A 12200-nucleotide genomic window follows, 5' to 3' on the forward strand; every position below is an offset into this window, starting at 1 on the left:
CGCTGTTGAAAGTGGATCAGAATGAGCAGCACAAGACTCTTGTACCCAATCAGCAATAAGGGGCGTGTCCACTCATGATGGGGGAGGTGCCTGTGTTACATCCTATTTGGGGGGGCGGTACTATCAAGATAACAAGATGCACCTGTCACACATCATGTCATTGTCCCAGACACGGGTCCCAGACTGCGCTGTTTTTCCATTCACTCACTTGAAAAACGAGTGGCATATGCATCGTCTCTGCCAACCTAGGAAAGAATTGCAGCTTGGTCAGAATTAGACTCAACTGCTCAGATTATGTCAATCATCATATTAAGTATTATTTCATCAACATCAATACATGCACTCACCTCTCAACATCTTTAGACTTCATGATTTGAGTCTTCGCAGCGGTGACTGACCATGGCCCAAAACTGTCCCAAAGTCCTGTTTACTGAAATCCATGTGAAATCACTGATGACATTCAGCAAAAGAGCTGAAAAACAGCAACACAATGAGAATAGTTTCTTCCACTGCAGACAAATAATGTCTAAGAAAGAAGAGTTGAATAAATAGGAAAGAAATAAGAGTTTTAGTACAAGTCCTTAAATATAATTTTGATAGTTTTAAAAATGTTGTGCAAAACTCCAGTCCATGTGGATGTACACTATGAATGAATAAACTGTCTCCAGATGGCAGGTATACATTAACAGAAAATTAGTTCTTCCCATACTGTATTTTCTAGAAGTTCTCTCTCTATATCCTCTCATTCTGCAAACACCACTGAAGCCACAATTGTGCTGTTCTCACAAATGTCTGTTAGTCTACATTCATGCAGAATCAATGCATCTTAATAATAATAATAACTTTATTTTTATATAGCGCCTTTAAAGAAGCTTCTCAAGGCGCTTTACATAAAACAAGCAAATGAGAATACAACACACAAAGCAAAACAAGTTATACATATACATATGAAAGATAAAAAAACAAGACAATCAAGAAAAAGCTACCCTAAAAAAATAAGTTTTTAAATATGATTTAAAAATACTTAAATTCTATGCATCTCTGATGTGAGGAGGGAGTGCATTCCAAAGCCTAGGAGCGTAGGATGAGAAGGCCCTATCGCCTACAGAACGCAAGCGTGTCTGTGGGACTGCCAAAAGACCAGCTTGTGAGGAGCGTAAGTGACGCTTGGGTGTGTATACGGTTAAAAGTGCAGACGGATACTGGGGGGCCAAACCATGCAGTGCCTTATATGTGAGCATGAGGACTTTAAAATCAACTCGGAACCTGACTGGAAGCCAGTGCAAGGACTTGAGAATTGGTGTAATATGCTCATTTCTCCTGACTCCGGTCAGGATCCTAGCAGCTGAATTTTGCACACATTGCAGTTTGTTAAGTGTGGATTTAGGAATCCCAGCCAGAAGTGCATTGCAATAGTCAATGCGGGAAAACACAAAAGTATTAATAAGCCTTTCAGTCACAGAGAGTGATAACATAGAGCAGAGCCTGGCAATATTTCTGAGATGAAAAAAGGATTTCTTTACAGTGTACTGAACATGAGAGTCAAAAGACAAACTTGAATCAAATATTACTCCTAGATGTTTTAATTTGGTTTGTGATTCCAAGGTGGCAATAAGCAAGACCTCTGTTTTATCACTATTGAGACACAGAAAGTTTTGGGACATACATGTTTTTATCTCAGAAATACAATGTGTTAAAAAGTAAGGTCCAGGTTTTGACTAGGCTTAGAGTGAAAGTAAATCTGAGTATCGTCAGCATAAAAGTGATAATTAAGCCCGAGTGATCTTAAAAGCAATCCAAGTGGAAATATGTAAATGCTAAAAAAAGTAAGGGGCCTAAGATTGAACCTTGAGGAACACCCGTACAGACAAAGCCGGTCACAGACCGGAAACCACTCATACATACAAACTGTTGATGATCAGAAAGGTAAGATCTAAACCATGTTAAAACAGTCCCAGAAACACCAAAGACAGTTTCCAGACGCTTGAGTAACAGATTGTGATTGACGGTATCAAAAGCGGCACTGAGATCCAGAAGGATCAGAATAGAAAGAGAGCCAGAGTCTGAGGCTATTAACAGATCATTGGTGACCTTGACCAAGGCTGTCTCAGTACTATGAAATTTTCGAAAACCAGACTGAAGGGGTTCAAAAAGATTATTTACTGCAAGATGAGTGTGTAGCTGCAGAGCCACAACACGTTCCTGAATTTTTGCAAGAAAAGGAAGATTTGATATAGGACGATAATTATTTAAGTTATCCAAATCGACATTATGCTTTTTTGGAACAGGTGTTACAGCAGCAGTTTTCAATAGCGCTGGAAAAGGTAGAGAAGGATATGCCAGAGAAACTAGGCAAGCATAATGTAGAAGAGGAAAGAGGTGCGGCATGAATAAGTTTATAAACTATCAATTTTAGAACTAAAGAAATGAAGAAAATCATTACACAACTGATTTGAGACAGGGAGAGAAGTGCCAACATTAACTTTGAGAAGTCTGTTTATAGTGTGAAAGAGATGCCTAGGATTACTTTGATTGCTATCTATAATCTGAGAAAAATAAACAGATCTTGCAGACTCAATTTCAGCTTTATATACCCCCAAGTGGTCTTTCCAGGACTGATAAAATACATTCAGACCTGAGTCATGCTACTTGGGCTCCAATTTACGGCAGGCTGCAGAACGCAGGTCATCATTATACCAAGGGGCAGAACGAGCAAAGGAGACACTGTGAGACTTCGAGGGAGCAAAAGAATCCAAATTAGATGCAAGAACAGTATTCAGCTATAAAATCTTCTCTTCAAGAGGAGCCGACTGAAGATCACTAAGAGAGGGAACAACAGAGCCTGCAAAATCTGACGGATTAATTAATTTCCATTTACGGAAATGAACAGTGTGTGAAGATGACATGACATCTTCACACGCAAAGATGACAAAGATGACATCTTTCTCTGTAATGCTGAAACCTTCTTCTCTGTCATGAGCGACAACATTCAGTGTTAGAGCTCTCAAGTGTCACATCCCTTCTGGGTTTGTTTTCTATTCTAATCTGTCATTTTTTTGACTCTAGTACGTGGGTCTGATTCAAGTACAACAAATACTAAAACGTTCTTACTTGCTTCAGTGTGAGATTAAAATATAGGACAAACTGCCTCCCAATGGAGCTCAACACTGTTTGCATATGAGGCGACTGTTACAAAACACTGATCCAGTTTCTGTCTGAATTCATGAGTGCATGTCAAAACCTAACAAGACCATCCAGACTTACACAAACACAGTCATACACACAGTTTAACTCCAAAGAGAGTGAGATATTAGCTTACCTTCATTCTTCATGTCAGGATATGTTTTGGATAAGCCAGGTTGAGTATATCAAACTAAGAAGCAGGGGGATATTCCAGAAAGCAAGGTTAACTTACCGTCACATATACCCTGAACTCTCGGTTGATTAACCCAAACCTTGCTTACTCGTGGTATGCTGGTTCCAAAAACACGATCTGGAGTAAGTTCAGCCAACCCAGACAATCTTTTTGATTCCAGTGTCTTCTGTCCACTGTAGTGCTGTTGCTATTGCCATCATCTCTACAGTGTATACTGATCAATGATCTGATGTTCTCCTATTAATAAAGACGTTTAAGGATGAACAACTAAAAGCAAAACCTGTTCTCCCTGTATTAGGATCTTTAGATCCATCAGTATATACTGGAGTAAATGCTTGATATACAGTTTGTATTCTATCTTCAACAATAGCTGCAATGTCTCCAGATTCTTTAAATACCTTCATTAATTCTAACATAAAAATCCAAGAACACTGCAGGAAACATCCAAGGTGGAGTTATTGATAACGGTACTGTAGCAATGCATCTTTTCTGACTTAAAACCATTTCTCTTGCTTCTTTGCCACTATTCCATGCAAAACACTTCTGTTTAGATCTTTCCTTTTCCCAGTAAGGAAGGAGTACCTTTACTGTTGGATGGCGGTCTTCTGAATGACCTTGAAGATTTACCCAGCAGTTCATCATTAACTGCTTTCATCTGATTTGTAACAACATTTCACCAACCTCAACCTGAAGAGCAGATACAGGAGTCGTTTAAAAAGCACCACAACAAAGTCTCGAAGCTTGAGCTCGTATCACATCCGGCTTCTTTAATAACGTTTTTGCTGCTGAGTCATAAGCAATACTTCCATAATTTAAAACTGATCTAACCAATGCTATATAAATATTTTTCATTTCCGCTCTACTTGCTCCCCATTCTGATCCTCTCAGACATCTCATCACATTTAAAATCTTTTTACATTTAGTGTCTGTCTTTTGAATATGTTTTTTCCATGATAATTTAGCATCAAACCACACACCCAAAAACTTTAACTTGTTCAATAGTTTGTCCATACATCTTTATCTGTGTGTCAATGCCTCTTTTCCTAGTAAACATGATTGTTTTTGTTTTATCTACTGAAAACCTAAAACCCCATGAATATGACCATCTTTCTACTTCTTCAACTGCCTCTTGTATTTTTCCTGTAATATGATTTATATTCTTTCCCTGTTTCCACAATGCCCCATCATCAGCAAACAATGATCGCCCAATGTCTCCTTGTACTTGAAAAAATACATCATTTATCATGATTGAGAAGAGTACTGGACTAATAATGCTGTCCTAGGGGGCACCGTTTTCCACCATATATCTTCCAGATAAAGCCTTCCCAATTCTGACTTGAATAAATCTATCAAACTTTCTTAATATCTTTTTCTAGGCATATAATGGATTCCATAGTCCTCTACTTTCCAAATAAAATGATATTCTCTCCGCAATCATTCTTTCCATTATCTTTCCCAAATGTGAGGTCAATGCTATTGGTCGATAATTCATAACAAATGCATCAATAACAAACATATTAAGTACAAGCAATACAACAAGATAGAAAATTGCACTTGTGAGCTTGTGTGTGTGTATGTGTGTATGAATGCAAGATCAGTCTCACCGGTATGCATTGTCCAATAGCAGAATCTTTTTGTTGTGTCCAACTGTTCAAAGTCCTCAAAGGTGAGTCATCCAAGCAAAAATAATCCAAAAAATATACTCCACAGCGAGACAGCAACAACAGTTGCCATTGAGGAACAGCCAGGACAGTTTATCCACCACCAACAGTTCACGACCGAGCGTCTAAACTCACGCTCCCTTTTCTCTTCCATTATACTGTGATCTCTTGCCTATATACAGGTGTAACAGCATAGACTGACGTAATCAGTTACATAACATCTCACGATAACCGATGTAGGGCTCAAACACAGTAATACATAAGGGAAAAATAAAATCATATAGAGTTAATAAAGTGTTCTAACTTTTACAGAACAACCATACCTATAAACCCCATTATGTGGCCACGCTACATCTGTTTCCTTCATTTCTTCCTTCTCTTGGATTCACCATCATCACAGCTTCTGCATATGTGATCTTATTCTGAGTTCTTATCTGTTGTATTTCCCTTTCCTTTTTCATCACTTCACAGCCCCCATAAGCCACACTGTGATTTCCTCCACAGTTACAACGTTTTAGCTGATCATGATTACATTTCCCATATTCATGGTCTTCTCCACACCTGGCACATCTCCTTCTACCTTTACATACCTTAGCTGTATGTCCAAACCTTTGGCAGTTGTAACACCTCATTGGCTTAGGGATATATTCTCTGATGTTATAACTCAAAAATCCTAACGTCACTTTTTTGGGTAGCGATTCCTCTTCAAAATCAAGTACCACACACTCACTGTCTTTTCTCACTCCCTCACAAGTTATTTGTATCCGCTGAGCAAAAAACAAATGACAAAATAATCAAAACTAACCAAATACGTATTTTCAATACATTTAATTAAAATACCGCCCATCTCTGCATAGGGTTAGGGTTAATCAACTTCAACATAAAATGTAAAACAGTTCAGTTTGGTTAGAGCATGCTTTAACATTGAAAAATCAAACAAAAATCAGTCTGCTTGAGAACCCATCTGACAGCTTGCTGGAACCAGTTGAAAAACCAGAGCTGATTTTGAAATGGTCTTTTATATCTTTGCTGTGGTGCATCATGGGAGGTGGGAGAAACCAAACTGGGGGTTGAAGGGTATTTATTTATTTTAATTGAAAGGTTTTGCAATAGTGAAATATGTTGTTATAGAGTATATGTATTTTTTTTTAGTTAGAGCACTTACAAAAAGCTTATAATACTAGATTTGTTTATTTGATTAACTTAATTTCTGGTTGCTTGCCTGTCTGTCAGTGGTTGTGCCCATGAGTATAAATGCACACTAACTGAACTTTCACAGCATTGTCAGTCTGTGATGGAAGTTGAAGAGTAAAGAATCTACTGAAGGTTGGAATGATTGAGTGTGAGAAGTTATATTATTTATTTTGTTATGTTACAACCTTATGTCATTAGAAATAATTTGTAAACTGCTTCAAATTTTAAGTGCAGTGAGTTTGGTGTTAAAAGAAAATCAAAATGTAAGTATAAACTAAAATCTGTTCTATAGTATTTCATAGAATGTTCTGTAGGATTGCACACCTTCAATCATCTGATCGTAGTAACGTGGTCATGTTTGTAATGATATTTGAAATGCGATAAAATGTAAGAGTTATCATACTTGTTAAAATCCCTTTGTGTACTGCTCTTACAAACCATTCCTTTGCTAATGGGTTATGGAGATTTAGAATAGATGTACAATAAATATTTGTTGCAGCCCTAGCGGCATAAATGTGGGTGTTTTACAGTCTATTAGCAGCTGGACTATGAAAATGTTTGACCATCCTTAATAAAAACTAAAGAGTTTCTTTTCTCTTGCTACATTCAAATTTTGGAAAATGTATAGCTTAAAAATGTTGAACATGTAACATGCTAGGTGGATGTGAAAATTACAAATGTTATAAGCAACAGACTTTGTAATTTTCTTGCCAGAACTTCTAGAGACCACATTAGACCCCATTAGTTCTCAAAACTATATAGTAGTTTTGTTGTTTTGAGATCTAATGTGGTCTCTAGAAGTTCTGGCAAGAAACTTACAAGGTCTGTTGCACTTGGGTAAAGTTGGTTTTATATTCGCACATTCGGACATCCGTATTCAATAGCCTTGTTAATCACACTACATTGGACATTCAGTGGACATTCACAAGTAAATATGCCATTAAAACAATACTTGCCTATTTTGATCGACTGTGAAAAATGTTGTAAGTTGACAATCGTTGGTTGTCAATATCATGTCGCTGCTTAAAATTCGCAAACATTAATTTATTGCACATTTATTGGAAAGTGTGAATTTAACAGAAGTCCGAATGTGTGAATATAAAACCAACTTTACCCAAGTGTCTGTTGCTTATAACGTTTGTAATTTTCACATCCACCTAACCGTCCATTTACACTGTATTATGTACAATTTTGTCATTATGTCTTTGAAGTGCTTTTAACAGTCAAATTACTTAATTTAAATTGATCACTTTGTTCCAGTGAGATTGTGACCTTGATCGGAAAAGTCAATGCATGTTTTATCTTATGCCTCTGGTTCCACAGACAAGGCTTAAGATAGTCCTAGACTAAATGCATGTTCGAGCTGTTTTAACTGAAAGCTAATTGAACCGACATATCTTAAAAGTATTTTGGTGCCATTGTTTTGTCTCGATGTACACCAGTGTTTTTTTTTTTTTTTTTTATTATTATTTCTAGTGAACGTTTATAAAATCTACTTATGCTGTAATTGAACTAAAGCCTAATCCTGGCCATGGTATTGCATTAGTTATAGCTGTTTAAGTGCTTGTCTGTTATCATTGTGTTTCTCAACTGCAGTCTTCTGGAACAACATCCCAGAATGCACTTAAATAAGCACTGATGTGATGTACTGATGTAACAGCTACCTTTAATGGTACCTTTAATCAGCTCACAGATGTCTTATCTACACACAACCATTATAATATTGTTAATCTAGACACTAGTATTTCCTTTGATTTGTTTCTGTCAGTTCCTGATAATGCCAAGGGAACACTGTCTAGGAGAATAAACAGCTACCCAGATGAGAAGTCCTCTTTGAACTGAAGACTAACCTGTGATCCATTGTGCGTATTGGTGTCTTTACTTGGTCAACAGCATTATGGTGACTACCAGCATTCAACAAATTTCTGCAAAAAGCAGTAATGGAAGTGAAAGCACTTTAAACCAAGCACAGCCGCATGTTCTGCTACACTATCTGAAGGTAAGAAGTTACAGCGTGCACTTTGCATTGTCTGTTTTCCAGATAACTTCACATGGATGTTTAAAAGCTAAATACTGTTTTGTTTTTAAGCGTTTAAAGAGAACCAAGAGCATCCACTGAGTAATGTTCTGCAGTCTCAAAACTAAATCCACTTTCTGCTTGTCTGCTACCAGAGGACACAGGCAGGGGAAACATGTTTGCTTGTCTCTGATGCCTGAAGATATAATTCTTTCTGCAAGAAATCATTGTGCATTAGCAGTAATACAGCATTAGCACTAATGGTGAAGTCTCAGCCTGTTGTGTGAAGCCCTCCTTGTTTGGAGGCTTAAGTGTCCTAATTGAGCTAAGGCCCAATCCTGGCTTACTCTAAACCCCGTCTGTGAAACCAGGACTGAGTGTCTGCCAGCACATGTGCACTGAACAAGGCTGCAGATAAGGCAATAAATTTAATTTTTTTTTTTTTTAAACGCATTGCTGTTTGACCTGCATTTCTCCTGTTTCACATGCAGGAAACCATGCAGTCCCATCTCCCCCCTCTTCCCTGTACGTCACCCACACCTTTCCTTTTTCTGTTTATGGCTGTCTAACTATTACAAAGTTCCGATGCAGACTTTTCATTCTAGATGTAGCAACACTCCACTTCTCATGGGTGTGAATGAGACCAGGATTTTACCAGAGGACACTGTGATACCAAAAACTGCGAGGGGAGATGGAGCAGGTTTCCTTCTCAAATACTCAAAAATATACTCTTGCTCAATTTTCTTTTTTAGTTTCCTGTAGTTAACCTCAGCTTCAAAGTGTAATATGTGTTCCACGTGAGAGGTGCAGCTTCTTGATGTTTTTCCTTCTGTTGTCCTGTTCCTTGGTCTCACTTGTCATTTACAACTTCAGCACTCCTCTAGGTTAAGCCTCCATAATTTTAGCTCTTCTACTCATTTGATGTTTGAAATGTGGAGGGCTTTCTTTGGTGTATTTGTTGGATAATATAGCAATCTTGCAATGCAGCCTCTGATCAACCAATGTTGGGTATACTGGTTGAGGAGCAGAACAGGGTAGAATCAGTCACCTGCAGTTGCATTTCCAAAACCACAAGCTCAGGCGTCAGATGGGGCCGTTTGTCTATGTATTCTCTTGTGCTCATCTGCATTTTGCATTTATTCAACCTTGTAATGCTTCCATACGTTTACCTTTCCCCCTTATACTCCTTGTATTTATGCCATTGTCCTGTTTGTTTTGCAGTCAATTGAAGTTGTATTGTGCTTCTCACAATTGTATCAAAGTAGCTTTTATTTCCCTTTGTACTTGAGTACTTGTTTTGTTCATGCAACTCTTTTAGCCTTTTGTGGTGCTTTTTTTTTTTTTTTTGTGCCCTCCTGTATGCACCTTTTTTCCCATGCCCCCTTTTTTGTATTATGCCTTCATTGCCCTTTTATGCATATGACTGTCAATTTTTTTGTTTTGTATTTTATCCACAATTCTTTTTGTATTCCCTTTTGCCTGGTATCCTCTTATGTATGAATTGTTCTAGTATTGTTTCCCCCCATCATTTGTGTCCCATTGTAGTGTTACTTTTAACTTTTGTATTTATGGTTTTCATTTAGTGACTTTACACTTTATGGCCCTTTTCATTAGTCTTAAGCTTAAGAGCATCAAATGGCACAACTTTTTCTTTCTTTTTAACTAACTGACTAACCCCCACCCCCTTTTCCCCTTCCAATTTCTGTTCCCTTTATAGTTCCTCTGCCCTTTTTCAATTACTAATTGTATACAATTTTAATTTCTTAAAATCAGCTTTAAAGCACTACAAATGTAACTTGATATTTGAATATTATGCACTTTTTGTTATGGCCGTTTCTATTGACTTTTGTGAAGCTACTTTTGCAAAATATTTTGTGCTTTTTGTATTATGCCACTTTGGGTTATGTTTTATAATTTCTCATTTTGTATAGTAATTTTACATATTCCATTATTATTATTATTATTATTATTATTATTATTATTATTTATTTCATTGTTATTGTCCCTCTTATTCATGCAACTGTCATTTATTCCCCTCCATTACATCAGTGTGGTTTAAGTTTTGTGCAACTCAGACACTGTGGATGACCCTTACATGGAGGTGCACAAGTTCTTCCATCTGCTAAAATCACACCTTAAACTGTCATAACCTGACCTCATTCTACTGGCTCAGTTCTAAACTGAATCAAATTTAAAGCTTTCTGCACTGGCTTTAAGGACTGCCACTGGATTTGCACCCCTACCTCAATGCACTTATTCAATTGTTACTGCCTGATGCTGTTATTTCATTTAGCCTGTTTGTATTTCTCACCCTTGATGGAATGGCCACTGTTTCGTTGGATACTTCAATAATTGAATAACTGAAATTACCTTCTGGAAATGTGAACTTTTAAGTGGTCAAACTTTTTAGCATTTTGCAATATGTTTTTATTTACTGGTTGAGCAATATTCCCCAATAGCTCTATGGTGGAGAATTTGGACATCCTACAATGCAGCCTCAACCAATGCCAGGTCTACTACAATAGAAACGGAACAAGGTAGAGTCAGTCAACTGCAGGTGTGTATCCAAAACCACTCAAGCTCAGATATATAGGGGCGCCCCGCACTCAGTGAGAATTAAGCAGCAGAGATGGTTGATCATTGGTGCCTTGCCAAGCATGTTTTATTGTTTACATATTCTCTCTTCTTTTGAACTGTGCTTGTTGTTTGTGTCTGACTTTGAAGACAAACCAGTCTAGAATTGTTTTTGTTCTACTTGTTGCATTTTGCTAGTTAGGGTTAACCTGTCTGCATGATTTGTTTTTGCTAATTTTAATTAAGCCTAGGCCTGTTGTTCGTTGCTTTTTGTTCCTTTTTTTTTTTTTTAATCTGTTTTTTTTTTTGTTGTGGTTTTTGTGTTATGCTGAGACTTATTTTATTTATATTTTATATTTTAAATTTATATTTTATATAATTTAGATTAGATTAGATTAGTTTTTTTTGGCAACAGTGACCATATGCCCCCTGTTCCTTTTGTATTCTTCTGTGCTCATACTCATTAACTTTTATTTACCTTTTATACCCCTTGTATTTATGCCTGTTGTCTTGTTTGCTTGTTTTTTTTTGTTTGTTGAATGTAATTGTGCTTTTAAAATTTCATAGCAGCTTTATTTGTTTTGGTTGGTTTCCAGTTCCTGTATATTTAATATTTATAGTGTATGTGGTTGTATAAATACTCAATTCAGTTCCTTCTCTGTTTTTATGTCTATTTAAATTGATTTTTTTCTACTCCTACTTAATGATTAATGAGATGCAGCTAAATCCTTCTCAGTCCTTGCTCCAACCAACATGACAGAAGAATGGACCATATTTCCACTGGCTCCTTTCAGTTCTTCGGCTCATCCCTCATTGGCTGCACATTGCAGGTCTGATTAGTCTTGGGTTTCCATTTCGCCAAATCCAACTGGCTTTGCCTTGAGCCTTGGACTCCCTTACCCAGTTGACCTATCAGTTCTACTGTGGCCAGTCATCACCCTGGATGCAACATGGACTTCCTTTCATATTGTCCTGGGCCTTTGGATCTGCCTGGTTTGGGTCCTAATCTCCAATGTCTCCACCTGAGTTGGTTTTTGCCCTGGTTCTGCCTGGCCTACCCTCCAAAACTTCACCTGTCCAGGGTTACTCCATGACTTTTCCTGGATCCCCCGATCACCCCTGTCCAGGTTTACATTCTCTGCTAGAAACCACACAACTTCTCTATTTTGCCTTGTTCTTCATTCCACTTTGTTGGTGTGGACCTTCAATTTAAAAAAAAAAATAATAATAATTATTATAACCTTGAAACTTTATGCTCTTTTGTCCATTTTTTTTGAACAGATGTTCATGTTTGTTGTCAATATTTGTAATTGTTTTCTTGTAAGTATTTTAGCTGGTTTTGAGAATAAAGTTTAAATATTCTGTTTGATGCGAGAGG

At 37.2% G+C, this 12200-nt stretch overlaps 1 long non-coding RNA gene across 2 annotated transcripts; it reads left to right on the forward strand.

Moving 5' to 3' along the window:
- Positions 1 to 6331: 6331 nt before the first annotated feature.
- LOC125267416 lies at positions 6332 to 11306 on the forward strand. 2 transcript variants are annotated; one of them, XR_007184669.1, is made up of 3 exons: positions 6332 to 6379; positions 8000 to 8230; positions 8321 to 11306. It is a non-coding gene; the product is annotated as an uncharacterized LOC125267416 (long non-coding RNA). The 2 variants fall into 2 exon arrangements; XR_007184670.1 differs by having other exon boundaries at positions 6357 to 6494.
- Positions 11307 to 12200: the final 894 nt, after the last annotated feature.

Source organism: Megalobrama amblycephala, linkage group LG4 (genome assembly GCF_018812025.1).
Source record: "Megalobrama amblycephala isolate DHTTF-2021 linkage group LG4, ASM1881202v1, whole genome shotgun sequence".
NCBI classification, from domain to species: domain Eukaryota; kingdom Metazoa; phylum Chordata; class Actinopteri; order Cypriniformes; family Xenocyprididae; genus Megalobrama; species Megalobrama amblycephala.